Source organism: Pristiophorus japonicus, chromosome 3 (assembly GCF_044704955.1).
Source record: "Pristiophorus japonicus isolate sPriJap1 chromosome 3, sPriJap1.hap1, whole genome shotgun sequence".
NCBI classification, from domain to species: domain Eukaryota; kingdom Metazoa; phylum Chordata; class Chondrichthyes; family Pristiophoridae; genus Pristiophorus; species Pristiophorus japonicus.
This window is the reverse complement of record NC_091979.1, coordinates 326,712,508-326,730,037: the sequence shown is the minus strand read 5'-3', so window position 1 is coordinate 326,730,037 and position 17,530 is coordinate 326,712,508. Positions and strand designations below refer to the sequence as shown.

Here is a 17,530-nt window from a genome sequence, read left to right as displayed (position 1 = left end):
AGAGATGTGAGAGATCGCGCATTTGTGGAGGGCTAACAAGGAAAGGGAATACACATCAACTGGTATGACATTGAGAAGTGTAGAGGAACAAAGGTAACTGGGATTGCTTGTCCACAGATCCCTGAAGGTAGCTGGTCAGTTGGAAAAGTTGGTTAAGAAGTCATATGGAATGGTTGCATTTATTGGCAGAAGCAAGGAACAGAACAGCAAGTGGGTTTTGCTAGAACTGTATAAAATTCTGGTTACTGCTGGAGTACTGCGTGCAGTTCTGGTCACCGCATTGAAGGAAGAACGTGAATACGCTGGAGAGGGTACAGAGGAGATTTACGTAGATGTTGCCGGGAGTGGAGCAACTTTGCTTTGAGGACAGATTGGATAGGATGGGTTTGTTTTCCTTGGAACAGAGGAGCCTGATGGGCGACCGCATTGAGGTGTATAAAAATAGGAGTGGCCTAGATATTGTTGATTAAAAGGGTCTATTTCACATAGTGGAGTGGTCAACAACCAGGCTGCATAATTTAAAAGTAATTAGTGTAAGCGTTAAAGGGGATTTGAAGTGAACATTCTGCATGCAGATGTTTGTGGGGGTCTCAAACTCACTGCCTGAAAGTGTGGTGCAGGCAGAAACCCTCACCACATTTAACCAGTTCTTAGATGTGCACATGAAATGCAATAAGGTGCAGGGGTACACACCTAAAACTGGGCATTTGTTGGCCGGTGCAGATACGATGGGCGTAAATGACTCCTTCCATGCTGTAAACCTCACTGATTATATAATTATCGGTTAGGATTACTTTCATGATGCAAAACGTGGCAATCAGATAATTAATGCTGTTTCCAGTGAAGAAGTGTTCGTGCAAGCTGGGGCTCGAACTCAGGAAGCTGAGATGAAGCATCTTATGAGGCTGCTGTTCGGAGCACGGGGAGCGTTGTCTGGAACGGTGGCATTTTGCAGCCCAGTGAAGGGCGGTAAACCGCTGTTTGATGCTGCATTCTCCGCTTTCCGCCGGCAGCGGCTGATTGGAGAGTGTGGGAGCGGAAGTTAGGGCTTGTCCCGCCCTCACTCACTCTGGAGCTGAGGAAGAGCGATTAGTCGATGGGTTTGTTTGTGGCTTTAATTTTCTGTTGTGAAGCGTGGTGGCGTGGCAGGATCCTTTAATAATCTCTCACAGCTGACCTGAATGCACGGAATGTGCAGCTTTGAGATATGGTTTCTCCAGCGTCAGGGCTGTAAACGGGAGGGAGTGAGAGACACTGTGTCGAATTTGAGTGTGAACAGAACTGTCGAGAGAAATCAGCAAATGGAACAGCATCGTGAGACACTGCACTCTGTTAACATTGAACCACTAATATGAATGATTTAATTTTATCTTATCATTAATTGAACACGTTTGCATAATGTTTCCGCCCGGTTTCAAACCGGGGACTTTTCGCGTGTTAGGCGAACATGATAACCACTACACTACAGAAACGCTGTGCCAGTAAAATTCTTGGGAACATAACCAGAGCTTTAACCTCAACAGCTGGACTACACTTCTCGAGATTGTGTCACGAGAATAGAATAACGGTGCTATATTTAGCAAGGTTGTGAGTGTGGCAGGAATTGATCCCGTGTTTCTCTGCCTTTATACATAGGAACAGGAGTGGCCATTCCTCAGCAAGTGGTTAGAATCTGGAATACACTTCTCTAAAGGGCGGTGGAGTCAGACTCAATCTTATCTTTCAAAACGGAGTTGGATAAGTATCCGAATGAAAAAAATTGCACAGCTGTGGGTAAATGACAGGGGAGTGAGACTTGTTGAGAGTTGGCATGGGCTCGACGGGCTGCATCCATTCCCTTATTCTTTGATTCTATAAGTTAGTGGCACATTTAATAGTGTGCATGTCAGCAGAATATTGAAAGGGACATGGATTCAGTCGACACAACGAGAGGCATCTGATTCAGAAGATTCGGGTGCACGAAAATTCGGGATTAATGACTTTAAAAGCATCATTTTTCTTTTATGAAGATTCGGTCAGAGAAATGTTTGAAAAATAAATTTTTGCTGAAAAGGGCTCAGCACTTCATCTTCTTTTTGGCTGTTCGGGCCACACTTCTTTTCGATGGTATTCTTCCAGAATGTATATTTTCTTTGCTGTTTCACAATAACCAGTCCCTTGCACTACAGTCTATCTCACTGTTTCCAACGTCTCATGTACATGTTACCAGCAATGAACATTTTGAAGCAGACTTCTAAAGCACAGTGTCCAAAATGGTTTATGGATTCAGAGCTAAAGTGCAGAGCACAGATAAGTTATTCAATTAAGGACTCTCCTTCAGTTAACATTTCTTTAGTTGTGCAAATGAAGATCATCAGTCAATTAATGATGTTTTCCCATGAAGGCAGGATAACATTTAATGATTATGCATTTTCTAAGTAAAAGCCCATGTGATTCAGGGCGCAGTGGCAAATTGGATCCAAATTTGGCTCACAGGCAGGAAGCAAAGGGTAATGTTTGATGGGTGTTTTTGTGATTGGAAGGATGTTTCCAGTGGGGTTCCACAGTTTTCAGTGCTAGATCCATTGCTTTTTATGGTATTTATCAATGATCTAAACTTGAATATAAGTGTTATGATTACGAAGTTTTCAGGTGTTATTAAAATAGGCAGTGTGGTTGATAATGAAGAAGAAAGCTGGAGACTCCAGGAAGATATCAATCAACTGATAAGGGGGTAGAGCAGTGGCAAATTGAATTTAAACCAGAAATGTGAGAGATCGCGCATTTGTGTGGAGGGCTAACAAGGAAAGGGAATACACATCAACTGGTATGACATTGAGAAGTGTAGAGGAACAAAGGTAACTGGGATTGCTTGTCCACAGATCCCTGAAGGTAGCTGGCCAGTTGGAAAAGTTGGTTAAGAAGTCATATGGAATGGTTGCATTTATTGGCAGAAGCAAGGAAGAGAACAGCAAGTGGGTTATGCTAGAACTGTATAAAATTCTGGTTACTGCTGGAGTACTGCGTGCAGTTCTGGTCACCGCATTGAAGGAAGAACGTGAATACGCTGGAGAGGGTACAGAGGAGATTTACGTAGATGTTGCCGGGAGTGGAGCAACTTTGCTTTGAGGACAGATTGGATAGGATGGGTTTGTTTTCCTTGGAACAGAGGAGCCTGATGGGCGACCGCATTGAGGTGTATAAAAATAGGAGTGGCCTAGATATTGTTGATTAAAAGGGTCTATTTCACATAGTGGAGTGGTCAACAACCAGGCTGCATAATTTAAAAGTAATTAGTGTAAGGGTTAAAGGGGATTTGAAGTGAACATTCTGCATGCAGATGTTTGTGGGGGTCTCAAACTCACTGCCTGAAAGTGTGGTGCAGGCAGAAACCCTCACCACATTTAACCAGTTCTTAGATGTGCACATGAAATGCAATAAGGTGCAGGGGTACACATCTAAAACTGGGCATTTGTTGGCCGGTGCAGATACGATGGGCGTAAATGACTCCTTCCATGCTGTAAACCTCTATGATTATATAATTATCGGTTAGGATTACTTTCATGATGCAAAACGTGGCAATCAGATAATTAATGCTGTTTCCAGTGAACAAGTGTACGTGCAAGCTGGGGCTCGAACTCAGGAAGCTGAGATGAAGCATCTTATGAGGCTGCTGTTCGGTGTACGGGGAGCGTTGTCTCGAACGGTGGCATTTTGCAGCCCAGTGAAGGGCGGTAAACCGCTGTTTGATGCTGCATTCTCCGCTTTCCGCCGGCAGCGGCTGATTGGAGAGTGTGGGAGCGGAAGTTAGGGCTTGTCCCGCCCTCACTCACTCTGGAGCTGAGGAAGAGCGATTAGTCGATGGGTTTGTTTGTGGCTTTAATTTTCTGTTGTGAAGCGTGGTGGCGTGGCAGGATCCTTTAATAATCTCTCACAGCTGACCTGAATGCACGGAATGTGCAGCTTTTTGATATGGTTCCTCCAGCGTCAGGGCTGTAAACGGGAGGGAGTGAGAGACACTGTGTAGAATTTGAGTGTGAACAGAACTGTAGAGAGAAATCAGCAAATGGAACAGCATCGTGAGACACTGCACTCTGTTAACATTGAACCACTAATATGAATGATTTAATTTTATCTTATCATTAATTGAACACGTTTGCATAATGTTTCCGCCCGGTTTCGAACCGGGGACTTTTCGCGTGTTAGGCGAACGTGATAACCACTACACTACAGAAACACTGTGGCAGTAAACATTGTTGGGAACATAACCAGAGCTTTAACCTCAACAGCTGGACTACACTTCTGGAGCTTGTGTCACGAGAATAGAATAACGGTGCTATACTTAGCAAGGTTGTGAGTGTGGCAGGAATTGATCCCGTGTTTCTCTGCCTTTATACATAGGAACAGGAGTGGCCATTCCTCAGCAAGTGGTTAGAATCTGGAATACACTTCTCTAAAGGGCGGTGGAGTCAGACTCAATCTTATCTTTCAAAACGGAGTTGGATAAGTATCCGAATGAAAAAAATTGCACAGCTGTGGGTAAATGACAGGGGAGTGAGACTTGTTGAGAGTTGGCATGGGCTCGACGGGCTGCATCCATTCCCTTATTCTTTGATTCTATAAGTTAGTGGCACATTTAATAGTGTGCATGTCAGCAGAATATTGAAAGGGACATGGATTCAGTCGGCACAACGAGAGGCATCTGATTCAGAAGATTCGGGTGCACGAAAATTCGGGTTTAATGACTTTAAAAGCATCATTTTTGTTTTGTGAACATTCGGTCAGAGAAATGTTTGGGAAAATAATTTTTTGCTGAGAAGGGCTCAGCACTTCATCTTCTTTTTGGCTGTTAGGGCCACACTTCTTTTCGATGTTATTATTCCAGAATGCATATTTTCTTTGCTGTTTCACAATAAGCAGTCCCTTGCACTACAGTCTATCTCACTGTTTCGAACGTCTCATGTACATGTTACCAGCAATGAACATTTTGAAGCAGACTTCTAAAGCACAGTGTCCAAAATGGTTTATGGATTCAGAGGTAAAGTGCAGAGCACAGCTAAGTTATTCAATTAAGGACTCCACTTCAGTTAACATTTCTTTAGTTGTGCAAATGAAGATCATCAGTCAATAAATGATGTTTTCCCATGAAGGCAGGATAACATTTAATGATTATGCATTTTCTAAGTAAAAGCCCATGTGATTCAGGGCGAAGTGGCAAATTGGATCCAAATTTGGCTCAGAGGCAGGAAGCAAAGGGTAATGTTTGATGGGTGTTTTTGTGACTGGAAGGATGTTTCCACTGGGGTTCCACAGTTTTCAGTGCCAGATCCATTGCTTTTTATGGTATTTATCAATGAACTAAACTTGAATATAGGTGTTATAATTACGAAGTTTTCAGGTGTTATTAAAATAGGCAGTGTGATTGATAATGAAGAAGAAAGCTGGAGAATCCAGGAAGATATCAATCAACTGATTAGGGGGTAGAGCAGTGGCAAATGGAATTTAATCCAGAGATGTGAGAGATCGCGCATTTGTGGAGGGCTAACAAGGAAAGGGAATACACATCAACTGGTATGACATTGAGAAGTGTAGAGGAACAAAGGTAACTGGGATTGCTTGTCCACAGATCCCTGAAGGTAGCTGGTCAGTTGGAAAAGTTGGTTAAGAAGTCATATGGAATGGTTGCATTTATTGGCAGAAGCAAGGAACAGAACAGCAAGTGGGTTTTGCTAGAACTGTATAAAATTCTGGTTAGGCCACAGCTGGAGTACTGCGTACAGTTCTAGTCACCGCATTGAACGAAGGACGTGAATACGCTGGAGAGGGTACAGAGGAGATTTACGTAGATGTTGCCGGGAGTGGAGCAACTTTGCTATGAGGACAGATTGGATAGGATGGGTTTGTTTTCCTTGGAACAGAGGAGGCTGATGGGCGACAGCATTAAGGTGTATATAAAAAGGAGGGGCCTAGATATTGTTGATTAAATGGGTCTATTTCACATAGTGGAGTGGTCAACAACCAGGCTGCATAATTCAAAAGTAATTAGTGTAAGGGTTAAAGGGGATTTGAAGTGAACATTCTGCATGCAGATGTTTGTGGGGGTCTCAAACTCACTGCCTGAAAGTGTGGTGCAGGCAGAAACCCTCACCACATTTAACAAGTTCTGAGATGTGCACATGAAATGCAATAAGGTGCAGGGGGACACACCTAAAACTGGACATTTGTTGGCCGGTGCAGATACGATGGGCTTAAATGACTCCTTCCATGCTGTAAACCTCTATGATTATATAATTATCGGTTAGGATTACTTTCATGATGCAAAACGTGGCAATCAGATAATTAATGGTGTTTCCAGGGAAGAAGTGTTCGTGCAAGCTGGGGCTCGAACTCAGGAAGCTGAGATGAAGCATCTTATGAGGCTGCTGTTTGGTGTACGGAGAGCGTTGTCTCGAACGGTGGCATTTTGCAGCCCAGTGAAGGGCGGCAAACCGTTGTTTGATGCTGCATTCTCCGCTTTCCGCCGGCAGCGGCTGATTGGAGAGTGTGGGAGCGGAAGTTAGGGCTTGTCTCGCCCTCACTCACTCTGGAGCTGTGGAAGAGCGATTAGTCGATGGGTTTGTTTGTGGCTTTAATTTTCTGTTGTGAAGCGTGGTGGCGTGGCAGGATCCTTTAATAATCTCTCACAGCTGACCTGAATGCACGGAATGTGCAGCTTTGAGATATGGTTTCTCCAGCGTCAGGGCTGGAATCGGGAGGGAGTGAGAGACACTGTGTAGAATTTGAGTGTGAACAGAACTGTAGAGAGAAATCATCAAATGGAACAGCATCGTGAGACACTGCACTCTGTTAATATTGAACCACTAATATGAATGATTTAATTTTATCTAATCATTAATTGAACACGTTTGCATAATGTTTCCACCCGGTTTCGAACCGGGAAACTTTCGCGTGTGAGGCGAACGTGATAACCACTACACTACTGAAACTCTGCTGCATTAACATCGTTGGGAACATAACCAGAGCTTTAACCTCAACAGCTGGACTGCACTTCTGGAGCTTGTGTCACGAGAATAGAATGACGGTGCGAAATTTAGCAAGGTTGTGAGTGTGGCAGGAATTGATCCCGTGTTTCTCTGCCTTTATACATAGGAACAGGAGTGGCCATTCCTCAGCAAGTGGTTAGAATCTGGAATACACTGCTCTAAAGGGCGGTGGAGTCAGACTCAATCTTATCTTTTAAAACGGAGTTGGATAAGTATCCGAATGCAAAAAATTGCACAGCTGTGCGTAAATGACAGAGGAGTGAGACTTGTTGAGATTTGGCATGGGCTCGACGGACTGCAACCATTCCCTTATTCTTTGATTGTGTAAGTTAGTGGCACATTTAATAGTGTGCATGTCAGCAGAATATTAAAAGGGACATGGATTCAGTCGGCACAACGAGAGGCATCTGATTCAGAAGATACGGGTGCACGAAAATTCCGGTTTAATGACTTTAAAAGCATCATTTTTGTTTTGTGAAGATTCGGTCAGAGAAATGTTTGGGAAAATAATTTTTTGTTGAAAAGGACTCAGCACTTCATCTTCTTTTTGGCTGTTAGGGTCACACTTCTTTTCGATGGTATTCTTCCAGAATGTATATTTTCTTTGCTGTTTCACAATAAACAGTCCCTTGCACTACAGTGTATCTCACTGTTTCCAAAGTCCCATGTACATGTTACCAGCAATGAACATTTTGAAGCAGACAGAAACCCTCACCACATTTAACAAGTTCTTAGATGTGCACATGAAATGCAATAAGGTGCAGGGCATTTGTTGGCCGGTGCAGATACGATGGGCTTAAATGACTCCTTCCATGCTGTAAACCTCTATGATTATATAATTATCGGTTAGGATTACTTTCATGATGCAAAACGTGGCAATCAGATAATTAATGGTGTTTCCAGTGAAGAAGTGTTCGTGCAAGCTGGGGCTCGAACTCAGGTAGCTGAGATGAAGCATCTTATGAGTCTGCTGTTCGGTGTCCGGGTAGCGTTGTCTCGAACGGTGGCATTTTGCAGCCCAGTGAAGGGCGGTAAACCGCTGTTTGATGCTGCATTCTCCGCTTTCCGCCGGCAGCGGCTGATTGGAGAGTGTGGGAGCGGAAGTTAGGGCTTGTCCCGCCCTCACTCACTCTGGAGCTGGGGAAGAGCGATTAGTCGATGGGTTTGTTTGTGGCTTTAATTTTCTGGTGTGAAGCGTGGTGGCGTGGCAGGATCCTTTAATAATCTCTCACAGCTGACCTGAATGCACGGAATGTGCAGCTTTGAGATATGGTTTCTCCAGCGTCAGGGCTGGAAACGGGAGGGAGTGAGAGACACTGTGTAGAATTTGAGTGTGAACAGAACTGTAGAGAGAAATCATCAAATGGAACAGCATCGTGAGACACTGCACTCTGTTAATATTGAACCACTAATATGAATGATTTAATTTTATCTAATCATTAATTGAACACTTTTGCATAATGTTTCCACCCGGTTTCGAACCGGGGACCTTTCGCGTATGAGGCGAACATGATAACCACTACACTACGGAAACGCTGCGGCACTAACATTGTTGGGAACATAACCAGAGCTTTAACCTCAACAGCTGGACTACACTTCTGGAGCTTGTGTCACGAGAATAGAATAACGGTGCGATATTTAGCAAGGTTGTGAGTGTGGCAGGAATTGATCACGTGTTTCTCTGCCTTTATACATAGGAACAGGAGTGGCCATTCCTCAGCAAGTGGTTACAATCTGGAATACACTGCTCTAAAGGGCGGTGGAGTCAGACTCAAACTTATCTTTTAAAACGGAGTTGGATAAGTATCCGAATGCAAAAAATTGCACAGCTGTGGGTAAATGACAGGGGAGTGAGACTTGTTGAGAGTTGGCATGGGCTCGACGGGCTGCAACCATTCCCTTATTCTTTGATTGTATACGTTAGTGGCACATTTAATAGTGTGCATTTCAGCAGAATATTGAAAGGGACATGGATTCAGTAGGCACAACGAGAGGCATCTGATTCAGAAGATTCGGGTGCACGAAAATTCGGATTTAATGACTTTAAAAGCATCATTTTTGTTTTGTGAAGATTCGGTCAGAGAAATGTTTGGGAAAAGAATTTTTTGCTGAAAAGGACCCAGCACTTCATCTTCTTTTTGGCTGTTAGGGTCACACTTCTTTTCGATGGTATTCTTCCAGAATGTATATTTTCTTTGCTGTTTCACAATAATCAGTCCCTTGCACTACAGTCTATCTCACTGTTTCCAACTTCCCATGTACATGTTACCAGCAATGAACATTTTGAAGCAGGCAGAAACCCTCACCACATTTAACAAGTTCTTAGATGTGCACATGAAATGCAATAAGGTGCAGGGGTACACACCTAAAACTGGGCATTTGTTGGCCGGTGCAGATACGATGGGCTTAAATGACTCCTTCCATGCTGTAAACCTCTATGATTATATAATTATCGGTTAGGATTACTTTCATGATGCAAAACGTGGCAATCAGATAATTAATGCTGTTTCCAGTGAAGAAGTGTTCGTGCAAGCTGGGGCTCGAACTCAGGAAGCTGAGATGAAGCATCTTATGAGGCTGCTGTTCGGAGCACGGGGAGCGTTGTCTCGAACGGTGGCATTTTGCAGCCCAGTGAAGGGTGGTAAACCGCTGCTTGATGCTGCATTCTCCGCTTTCCGCCGGCAGCGGCTGATTGGAGAGTGTGGGAGCGGACGATAGGGCTTGTCCCGCCCTCACTCACTCTGGAGCTGGGGAAGAGCGATTAGTCGATGGGTTTGTTTGTGGCTTCAATTTTCTGTTGTGAAGCGTGGTGGCGTGGCAGCATCCTTTAATAATCTCTCACAGCTGACCTGAATGCACGGAATGTGCAGCTTTGAGATATGGTTTCTCCAGCGTCAGGGCTGGAAACGGGAGGGAGTGAGAGACACTGTGTAAATTTGAGTGTGAACAGAACTGTGGAGAGAAATCAGCAAATGGAACAGCATCGTGAGACACTGCACTCTGTTAATATTGAACCACTAATATGAATGATTTAATTTTATCTAATCATTAATTGAACACGTTTGCATAATGTTTCCACCCGGTTTCGAACCGGGGACCTTTCACGTGTTAGGCGAACGTGATAACCACTACACTACGGAAACGCTGTTGCAGTAACATTGTTGGGAACATAACCAGAGCTTTAACCTCAACAGCTGGACTACACTTCTGGAGCTTGTGTCACGAGAATCGAATAACGGTGCTGCATTAAGCAAGGTTGTGAGTGTGGCAGGAATTGATCCCGTGTTTCTCTGCCTTTATACATAGGAACAGGAGTGGCCATTCCTCAGCAAGTGGTTAGAATCTGGAATACATTGCTCTAAATGGCGGTGGAGTCAGACTCAATCTTATCTTTCAAAACGGAGTTGGATAAGTATCCGAATGAAAAAAATTGCACAGCTGTGTGTAAATGACAGGTGCGTGAGATTTGTTGAGAGTTGGCATGGGCTCGACGGGCTGCATCCATTCCCTTATTCTTTGATTCTATAAGTTAGTGGCACATTTAATAGTGTGCACGTCAGCAGAATATTGAAAGGGACATGGATTCAGTCGGCACAACGAGAGGCATCTGATTCAGAAGATTCCGGTGCATGAAAATTCGGGTTTAATGACTTTAAAAGCATCATTTTTCTTTTGTGAAGATTCGGTCAGAGAAATGTTTGAAAAATAATTTTTTGCTGAAAAGGGCTCAGCACTTCATATTCTTTTTGGCTGTTAGGGCCACACTTCTTTTCGATGGTATTCTTCCAGAATGTATATTTTCTTTGCTGTTTCACAATAACCAATCCCTTGCACTGCAGTCTATCTCACTGTTTCCAACGTCTCATGTACATGTTACCAGCAATGAACATTTTGAAGCAGACTTCTAAAGTACAGTGTCCAAAATGGTTTATGGATTCAGAGGTAAAGTGCAGAGCACAGATAAGTTATTCAATTAAGGACTCTCCTTCAGTTAACATTTCTTTAGTTGTGCAAATGAAGATCATCAGTCAATTAATGATGTTTTCCCATGAAGGCAGTATAACATTTAATGATTATGCATTTTTTAAGTAAAAGCCCATGTGATTCAGGGCGAAGTGGCAAATTGGATCCAAATTTGGCTCAGAGGCAGGAAGCAAAGGGTAATGTCTGATGGGTGTTTTTGTGACTGGAAGGATGTTTCCAGTGTGGTTCCACAGTTTTCAGTGCCAGATCCATTGCTTTTCATGGTATTTATCAATGATCTAAACTTGAATATAAGTATTATGATTACGAAGTTTTCAGGTGTTATTAAAATAGGCAGTGTTTTTGATAATGAAGAAGAAAGCTGGAGACATCAGGAAGATATCCATCAACTGATAAGGGGGTAGAGCAGTGGCAAATTGAATTTAATCCAGAGATGTGAGAGATCGCGCATTTGTGGAGGGCTAACAAGGAAAGGGAATACACATCAACTGGTATGACATTGATAAGTGTAGAGAAACAAAGGTAACTGGGATTGCTTGTCCACAGATCCCTGAAGGTAGCTGGCCAGTTGGAAAAGTTGATGAAAAATTCATATGGAATGGTTGCATTTATTGGCAGAAGCAAGGAACAGAAAAGCAAGTGGGTTATGCTAGAACTGTATAAAATTCTGGTTAGGCCACAGCTGGAGTACTGCGTGCAGTTCTGGTCACCGCATTGATGTAAGAACGTGAATACGCTGGAGAGGGTACAGAGGAGATTTACGTAGATGTTGCCGGGAGTGGAGCAACTTTGCTATGAGGACAGATTGGATAGGATGGGTTTGTTTTCCTTGGAACAGAGGAGGCTGATGGGCGACCGCATTGAGGTGTATAAAAATAGGAGGGGCCTAGATATTGTTGATTAAAAGGGTCTATTTCACATAGTGGAGTGGTCAACAACCAGGCTGCATAATTTAAAAGTAATTAGTGTAAGGGTTAAAGGGGATTTGAAGTGAACATTCTGCATGCAGATGTTTGTGGGGGTCTCAAACTCACTGCCTGAAAGTGTGGTGCAGGCAGAAACCCTCACCACATTTAACCAGTTCTTAGATGTGCACATGAAATGCAATAAGGTGCAGGGGTGCACACCAAAAACTGGGCATTTGTTGGCCGGTGCAGATACGATGGGCTTAAATGACTCCTTCCATGCTGTAAACCTCTATGATTATATAATTATCGGTTAGGATTACTTTCATGATGCAAAATTCAGATAATTAATGCTGTTTCCACTGAAGAAGTGTTCGTGCAAGCTGGGGCTCGAACTCAAGAAGCTGAGATCAAGCATCTTGTGAGGCTGTTGTTGGGAGCACGGGGAGCGTTGTCTCGAACGGTGGCATTTTGCAGCCCGGTGAAGGGCGGTAAACCGCTGTTTGATGCTGCATTCGCCGCTTTCCGCCGGCAGCGGCTGATTGGAGAGTGTGGGAGCGGAAGTTCGGGCTTGTCCCGCCCTCACTCACGCTGGAGCTGGGGAAGAGCGATTAGTCGATGGGTTTGTTTGTGGCTTTAATTTTCTGTTGTGAAGCGTGGTGGCGTGGCAGGATGCTTTAATAATCTCTCACAGCTGACCTGAATGCTCGGAATGTGCAGCTTTGAGATATGGTTTCTCCAGCGTCAGGGCTGGAAACGGGAGGGAGTGAGAGACACTGTGCAGAATTTGAGTGTGAACAGAACTGTAGAGAGAAATCAGCAAATGGAACAGCATCGTGAGACACTGCACTCTGTTAACATTGAACCACGAATCTGAATGATTTAATTTTATCTTATCATGAATTGAACACGTTTGCATAATGTTTCCGCCCGGTTTCGAACCGGGGACCTTTCGCGTGTTAGGCGAACGTGATAACCACTACACTACGGAAACGCTGTGGCAGTAACATTGTTGGGAACATAACCAGAGCTTTAACCTCAACAGCTGGACTACACTTCTGGAGCTTGTGTCACGAGAATAGAATAACGGTGCTATATTTAGCAAGGTTGTGAGTGTGGCAGGAATTGATCCCGTGTTTCTCTGCCTTTATACATAGGAACAGGAGTGGCCATTCCTCAGCAAGTGGTTAGAATCTGGAATACACTTCTCTAAAGGGCGGTGGAGTCAGACTCAATCTTATCTTTCAAAACGGAGTTGGATAAGTATCCGAATGAAAAAAATTGCACAGCTGTGGGTAAATGACAGGGGAGTGAGACTTGTTGAGAGTTGGCATGGGCTCGACGGGCTGCATCCATTCCCTTATTCTTTGATTCTATAAGTTAGTGGCACATTTAATAGTGTGCATGTCAGCAGAATATTGAAAGGGACATGGATTCAGTCGGCACAACGAGAGGCATCTGATTCAGAAGATTCGGGTGCACGAAAATTCGGGTTTAATGACTTTAAAAGCATCATTTTTCTTTTGTGAAGATTCGGTCAGAGAAATGTTTGAAAAAGAATTTTTTGCTGAAAATGGCTCAGCACTTCATCTTCTTTTTGGCTGTTAGGGCCACACTTCTTTTCGATGGTATTCTTACAGAATGTATATTTTCTTTGCTGTTTCACAATAACCAGTCCCTTGCACTACAGTCTATCTCACTGTTTCCAACGTCTCATATACATGTTACCAGCAATGAACATTTTGAAGCAGACTTCTAAAGCACAGTGTCCAAAATGGTTTATGGATTCAGAGCTAAAGTGCAGAGCACAGATAAGTTATTCAATTAAGGACTCTCCTTCAGTTAACATTTCTTTAGTTGTGCAAATGAAGATCATCAGTCAATTAATGATGTTTTCCCATGAAGGCAGGATAACATTTAATGATTATGCATTTTCTAAGTAAAAGCCCATGTGATTCAGGGCGAAGTGGCAAATTGGATCCAAATTTGGCTCACAGGCAGGAAGCAAAGGGTAATGTTTGATGGGTGTTTTTGTGACTGGAAGGATGTTTCCAGTGGGGTTCCACAGTTTTCAGTGCCAGATCCATTGCTTTTTATGGTATTTATCAATGATCTCAACTTGAATATAAGTGTTATGATTACGAAGTTTTCAGGTGTTATTAAAATAGGCAGTGTGGTTGATAATGAAGAAGAAAGCTGGAGACTCCAGGAATATATCAATCAACTGATAAGGGGGTAGAGCAGTGGCAAATTGAATTTAGACCAGAGATGTGAGAGATCGCGCATTTGTGGAGGGCTAACAAGGAAAGGGAATACACATCAACTGGTATGACATTGAGAAGTGTAGAGGAACAAAGGTAACTGGGATTGCTTGTCCACAGATCCCTGAAGGTAACTGACCAGTTGGAAAAGTTGATTAAGAAGTCATATGGAATGTTTGCATTTATTGGCAGAAGCAAGGAACAGAACAGCAAGTGGGTTGTGCTAGAACTGTATAAAATTCTGGTTAGGCCACAGCTGGAGTACTGCGTGCAGTTCTGGTCACCGCATTGAAGGAAGAACGTGAATACGCTGGAGAGGGGAAAGAGGAGATTTACGTAGATGTTGCCGGGAGTGGAGCAACTTTGCTAAAAGGACAGATTGGATAGGATGGGTTTGTTTTCCTTGGAACAGAGGAGGCTGATGGGCGACCGCATTGAGGTGTATAAAAATAGGAGAGGCCTAGATATTGTTGATTAAAAGGGTCTATTTCACATAGTGGAGTGGTCAACAACCAGGCTGCATAATTTAAAAGTAATTAGTGTAAGGGTTAAAGGGGATTTGAAGTGAACATTCTGCATGCAGATGTTTGTGGGGGTTTCAAACTCACTGCCTGAAAGTGTGGTGCAGGCAGAAACCCTCACCACATTTAACAAGTTCTTAGATGTGCACATGAAATGCAATAAGGTGCAGGGGTGCACACCAAAAACTGGGCATTTGTTGGCCGGTGCAGATACGATGGGCTTAAATGACTCCTTCCATGCTGTAAACCTCTATGATTATATAATTATCGGTTAGGATTACTTTCATGATGCAAAACGTGGCAATCAGATAATTAATGCTGTTTCCACTGAAGAAGTGTTCGTGCAAGCTGGGGCTCGAACTCAGGAAGCTGAGATCAAGCATCTTGTGAGGCTGTTGTTGGGAGCACGGGGAGCGTTGTCTCGAACGGTGGCATTTTGCAGCCCGGTGAAGGGCAATAAACCGCTGTTTGATGCTGCATTCTCCGCTTTCCGCCGGCAGCGGCTGATTGGAGAGTGTGGGAGCGGAAGTTAGGGCTTGTCCCGCCCTCACTCACGCTGGAGCTGGGGAAGAGCGATTAGTCGATGGGTTTGTTTGTGGCTTTAATTTTAGTTGTGAAGCGTGGTGGCGTGGCAGGATGCTTCAATAATCTCTCACAGCTGACCTGAATGCACGGAATGTGCAGCTTTGAGATATGGTTTCTGCAGCGTCAGGGCTGGAAACGGGAGGGAGTGAGGGACACTGTGTAGAATTTGAGTGTGAACAGAACTGCAGAGAGAAATCAGCAAATGGAACAGCATCGTGAGACACTGCACTCTGTTAACATTGAACCACGAATGTGAATGATTTAATTTTATCTTATCATTAATTGAACACGTTAGCATAATGTTTCCGCCCGGTTTCGAACCGGGGACCTTTCGCGTGTTAAGCGAACGTGATAACCACTACACTACGGAAACGCTGTGGCAGTAACATTGTTGGGAACATAACCAGAGCTTTAACCTCAACAGCTGGACTACACTTCTGGAGCTTGTGTCACGAGAATAGAATAACGGTGCTATATTTAGCAAGGTTGTGAGTGTGGCAGGAATTGATCCCGTGTTTCTCTGCCTTTATACATAGGAACAGGAGTGGCCATTCCTCAGCAAGTGGTTAGAATCTGGAATACACTTCTCTAAAGGGCGGTGGAGTCAGACTCAATCTTATCTTTCAAAACGGAGTTGGATAAGTATCCGAATGAAAAAAATTGCACAGCTGTGGGTAAATGACAGGGGAGTGAGACTTGTTGAGAGTTGGCATGGGCTCGACGGGCTGCATCCATTCCCTTATTCTTTGATTCTATAAGTTAGTGGCACATTTAATAGTGTGCATGTCAGCAGAATATTGAAAGGGACATGGATTCAGTCGGCACAACGAGAGGCATCTGATTCAGAAGATTCGGGTGCACGAAAATTCGGGTTTAATGACTTTAAAAGCATCATTTTTCTTTTGTGAAGATTCGGTCAGAGAAATGTTTGAAAAATAATTTTTTGCTGAAAAGGGCTCAGCACTTCATCTTCTTTTTGGCTGTTAGGGCCACACTTCTTTTCGATGGTATTCTTCCAGAATGTATATTTTCTTTGCTGTTTCACAATAACCAGTCCCTTGCACTACAGTCTATCTCACTGTTTCCAACGTCTCATATACATGTTACCAGCAATGAACATTTTGAAGCAGACTTCTAAAGCACAGTGTCCAAAATGGTTTATGGATTCAGAGCTAAAGTGCAGAGCACAGATAAGTTATTCAATTAAGGACTCTCCTTCAGTTAACATTTCTTTAGTTGTGCAAATGAAGATCATCAGTCAATTAATGATGTTTTCCCATGAAGGCAGGATAACATTTAATGATTATGCATTTTCTAAGTAAAAGCCCATGTGATTCAGGGCGAAGTGGCAAATTGGATCCAAATTTGGCTCACAGGCAGGATTAAAGGGTAATGTTTGATGGGTGTTTTTGTGACTGGAAGCATGTTTCCAGTGGGGTTCCACAGTTTTCAGTGCCAGATCCATTGCTTTTTATGGTATTTATCAATGATCTCAACTTGAATATAAGTGTTATGATTACGAAGTTTTCAGGTGTTATTAAAATAGGCAGTGTGGTTGATAATGAAGAAGAAAGCTGGAGACTCCAGGAAGATATCAATCAACTGATAAGGGGGTAGAGCAGTGGCAAATTGAATTTAATCCAGAGATGTGAGAGATCGCGCATTTGTGGAGGGCTAACAAGGAAAGGGAATACACATCAACTGGTATGACATTGATAAGTGTAGAGAAACAAAGGTAACTGGGATTGCTTGTCCACAGATCCCTGAAGGTAGCTGGCCAGTTGGAAAAGTTGATGAAAAATTCATATGGAATGGTTGCATTTATTGGCAGAAGCAAGGAACAGAAAAGCAAGTGGTTTATGCTAGAACTGTATAAAATTCTGGTTAGGCCACAGCTGGAGTACTGCATGCAGTTCTGGTCACCGCATTGATGCAAGAACGTGAATACGCTGGAGAGGGTACAGAGGAGATTTACGTAGATGTTGCCGGGAGTGGAGCAACTTTGCTATGAGGACAGATTGGATAGGATGGGTTTGTTTTCCTTGGAACAGAGGAGGCTGATGGGCGACCGCATTGAGGTGTATAAAAATAGGACGGGCCTCGATATTGTTGATTAAAAGGGTCTATTTCACATAGTGGAGTGGTCAACAACCAGGCTGCATAATTTAAAAGTAATTAGTGTAAGGGTTAAAGGGGATTTGAAGTGAACATTCTGCATGCAGATGTTTGTGGGGGTCTCAAACTCACTGCCT

The 17,530-nt window shown here is 43.4% G+C and overlaps 7 non-coding genes across 7 annotated transcripts; all 7 read right to left on the bottom strand.

Annotated features, from left to right (window-relative positions):
* Positions 1–1,399: 1,399 nt before the first annotated feature.
* trnav-aac (transfer RNA valine (anticodon AAC)) lies at positions 1,400–1,472 on the bottom strand. Its single transcript has one exon. It is a non-coding gene; the product is annotated as a tRNA-Val (tRNA).
* A 2,671-nt stretch (positions 1,473–4,143) lies between these two features.
* Positions 4,144–4,216, bottom strand: trnav-aac (transfer RNA valine (anticodon AAC)). The gene has a single exon. It is a non-coding gene; the product is annotated as a tRNA-Val (tRNA).
* Positions 4,217–6,892: 2,676 nt separating this feature from the next.
* trnav-cac (transfer RNA valine (anticodon CAC)) lies at positions 6,893–6,965 on the bottom strand. The gene has a single exon. It is a non-coding gene; the product is annotated as a tRNA-Val (tRNA).
* Positions 6,966–8,483: 1,518 nt separating this feature from the next.
* On the bottom strand, positions 8,484–8,556 carry trnam-cau (transfer RNA methionine (anticodon CAU)). The gene has a single exon. It is a non-coding gene; the product is annotated as a tRNA-Met (tRNA).
* A 1,536-nt stretch (positions 8,557–10,092) lies between these two features.
* On the bottom strand, positions 10,093–10,165 carry trnav-aac (transfer RNA valine (anticodon AAC)). Its single transcript has one exon. It is a non-coding gene; the product is annotated as a tRNA-Val (tRNA).
* Positions 10,166–12,832: 2,667 nt separating this feature from the next.
* trnav-aac (transfer RNA valine (anticodon AAC)) lies at positions 12,833–12,905 on the bottom strand. The gene has a single exon. It is a non-coding gene; the product is annotated as a tRNA-Val (tRNA).
* Positions 12,906–15,578: 2,673 nt separating this feature from the next.
* Positions 15,579–15,651, bottom strand: trnav-aac (transfer RNA valine (anticodon AAC)). The gene has a single exon. It is a non-coding gene; the product is annotated as a tRNA-Val (tRNA).
* Positions 15,652–17,530: the final 1,879 nt, after the last annotated feature.